General features: G+C 41.0%; 1 non-coding gene across 1 annotated transcript; it reads left to right on the forward strand.

The window, feature by feature from the left end:
* Positions 1 to 1,149: 1,149 nt before the first annotated feature.
* On the forward strand, positions 1,150 to 1,256 carry LOC141681536 (small nucleolar RNA R71). The gene has a single exon (XR_012558965.1). It is a non-coding gene; the product is annotated as a small nucleolar RNA R71 (small nucleolar RNA).
* Positions 1,257 to 3,640: the final 2,384 nt, after the last annotated feature.

Genomic DNA, 3,640 nt, shown 5'->3' on the forward strand with positions numbered 1-3,640 from the left:
TTTTGCTGCAGAACAGCGCTGCATTCTTCCGTGAGAGCAACGGTTTCAAGGTCATCCAGTTTCACCTTCCTTGAAAGAATAGTCTTCATAAACTTCGCATAACTAGGCATTTGTTCCAGAGCCTCAGCGAAAGGTATATTGATGTGAAGTTTCTTGAACACCTCCAGAAACTTCCCGAACTGTCTATCCAGCTTTTGTTGCTGCAATCTCTTAGGAAAAGGTGGTGGAGGATAGAGCTGTTTCTCCCCTGTATTAGCCTCAGGCAGAGTGTGTTCAACAGTAGTCTTCCTTGGTTCTGCCGCTTTCTCCTTTTGCTTAGATTCTTCGCCTCTAATTTCAGCTTCTCCTTCTTTTGCCTTTTCAGCATCAGCTACTTTTCCAGACCTTAAGGTAATAGCCTTGACTTGCTCTTTAGCTTCCTTCCTGCCTGGTACTTCCGTGTCACTGGGAAGAGTGCCAGGTTGACGATTGAGCACTGCATTGGCTAATTGACCGATTTGATTTTCCAAGGTCTTGATAGAAACCGCCTGACTCTTGCACAACAACTTAAGTTCCTCAAAATCAGCACTAGTAGGTGCAGCTACACTTCCCTGTTGAGGATATGATTGCCTTATAGCATACTGCTATGGTTGCTGGAATCCAGGTGGGTTAAACTGTTTACTCACTCCTTGCTGATATGGTGGCTGAATAGCATTCTGATTATTCCCCCAGCTGAAATTTGGATGATTTCTGTTATTAGGATGATAGGTCGCTGGCACAGGATGCTGTTGTCGCTGATAATTATTCACATACTGAACAGATTCGTTTACAAGAGAACACTGATCCGTAGCATGAGAACCTGCACAAAGCTCACAAACCATAGCTATTTGATTAACTCCATACGTAGCCAAAGAATCAACCTTCATTGATAGCGCTTGGAGCTGGGCTGCAATAGCGGTGGCTACATCAACTTCCAGAATACCTGCTACCTTGCCTGACGTCATCCTCTGAGTTGGGTTTTGAGGCTCATTTGCAGCCATCGTCTCGATAAGATTATACGCCTCAGTATAGCTTTTAGCCCATAAGGCTCCTCCAGCTGCTGCATCGAGCATGGGCCGAGATTGGGCCCCCAAACCATTATAGAAACCAGTGATCACCATCCAATCCGGCATTCCATGATGTGGACATTTTCTCAACATTTCCTTGTAGCGTTCCCAAGCCTCGCACATAGATTCTGTAGGTTGCTGCGCAAACTGAGTAAGAGCACTCCTCATAGCAGCAGTCTTTGCCATTGGATAAAACTTCACCAGAAACTTTTGCGCAAGATCTTGCCATGTAGTGATGGACCCAGCTGGTTCAGAATATAACCAGTCTTTAGCCTTATCCCTCAGTGAGAATGGGAAAAGCCTCAACTTGATAGCCTCATCAGTCACGCCATTATACTTAAAAGTGCTGCAGATCTCGACAAAATTCCTTATGTGCATGTTGGGGTCTTCAGTTACCGCTCCTCCAAAAGAAACAGAATTCTGCACCATCTGAATAGTGCCCGGCTTGATTTCAAAGGTGTTAGCTTGAATAGCCGGATGAAGGATGCTTGACTGAATGTCATCAATTTTTGGCCGAGAAAAATCCATAAGAGCTGGATCAGCTTGAACAATACGATCTCCCATGTTTACTGGTTCTTTCTGCTCAGTTCCTGAATCCGAATCCTCAAAATCTAACTTCTCCGGAATATCAAGAACTTCGTCTGTCTCCTCAGCTGTATCTAAAGTCCTCTTGCGAGCACGAGAACGAGTTTGCATAAACGCTTGCTAAAGTACCTGAAACACAACCAAAAAGAGTAAGTAACTACTACGTCCTAATCACTGAGTCCTAATGACCAATGATGGTAAGTACATAAACTAAACAAATACGCCGAGTCCCCGGCAGCGGCGCCAAAAACTTGTTAGGGCGAAAACACGCGCTAATATTCACGCAAGTATACGCGTTCGCAAGTAATATAGAATACTTTCTAGTTCGTTCCCTCAGAGACTCAGACTAAAGTATTGTCTAATTAAACTCACTCACCAATATATGATTACTTCTCAATGTTAAGATAATAACACTTAAAATTGTTGATTAAATATTAACTATAATTAACTACCTAATTAACCACTTAACTAACACTTCAATTTATCAATAATAAAACACTCATGAGATCACAACTTCATTATTACTTCCTTCTATAGCCATTGTTATTACCTTTAGCATGTGACAGTGATGATATTAATCGAATAACACGAAACTGATAAAAGCCAACTTTCATTGTACTAATACCATTCTACCAAGCATCCACAATTAAGATAGAAGTTGAATAGTCATCAATTATGTTGAGTTCCTATATGTCTACAGAAATTGACAACACAATGATTTAAGCTCAAGTTATTCCTTTTGATTATATAGGGCAAATAAAACTGTTAGAGTTACCCACTAATCATGCACAACGTACATGAACCTATGCTAGCATGGCAAGTTCTAAATCTCAAGATCCACCGTCGCTTCACAAGAGATTAACACCCTATCTTATATGTTCGCGACGCACATAAGACGAATACGCACAACCAATACTAGATATCATGCAATCATCACACACTAAAGTATTAAACAATTAACTAAAAAATTCCATAATAAATCCGTTGCAACCCCATGATCACGATTAGCCCATAATAGAACTTATCGCCATCATGGGTTCATATGAAATCATGATAAATAAATACAAGAAAATAATAACTAAACTAAATTTATTAAAACAGAGTACGTCACAAGAGTAAATAAGTCAAAGTAAGAAAACTAGCATCCAACGTTACAACGAAACAAGAATCACAAGAATATATGCTTCCTCTTTGTTGCGGTGTGCTAAATCAGTCTTCTTCCTTATCTCCTTCGCTTCTTGTGTAAAACACAATCTAAAACATAATCACCTTCTTGCTCTCTGTGAAAACGTCTCAAATCTACCTATATAATAGTCCCATAAAACTCAGATTACATAGAAGTTGGAAGCCAAACAGAAGTAGAAGTCTAAAATAATTTATCTTTTTCCCCGACCCTGCGCGGCCGCTCAGCATAGCTGCGCGGGCGCGCAGGTTGCTGCGCGGCCGCTCAGCATTGCTGCGCGGGCGCGCAGGCCTCTACTGGAAAAAATCCAGGTTTGCTCCGTTTCTTCGCCGTAATCTGCCCATTCCTTTCCTCTCGCAATGATGAACACATGCCAAGGCTTATTCTTGATGATTCCTCCCCCGAAATGCAACCAATACCCTGAAATGTATAAACACTAGAAAAACGCATCAAATACACAAAATACTTGATTTCAAGACACCAATTTAAGCCATTTTAAGACGTTCTAAGTGGTATAAAATGCCACTTATCACTCTCCTCTTGGAGTGTGTGTTTGGTCTCTCATTTTGGAGTGTTTGTTATATTTTTGTTTAGTCATGCTTGGGTTTATCTGGTGTTGGATCTGTTGAGGATGAATTTATTGATATTTTTGGTGATCTGCAAAGCCTGCATCGAATTTGGGACGGTGGTGATTATTGCAAGAGCTCACCTTTCACAACCAAAGATTGTTCATCTTTCATGGGTTTGCACTTTCGGTATGTCTATAACTGGTATCCGGCATGTAGAT

This window comes from Apium graveolens, chromosome 8, assembly GCF_009905375.1.
Source record: "Apium graveolens cultivar Ventura chromosome 8, ASM990537v1, whole genome shotgun sequence".
NCBI lineage: Eukaryota > Viridiplantae > Streptophyta > Magnoliopsida > Apiales > Apiaceae > Apium > Apium graveolens.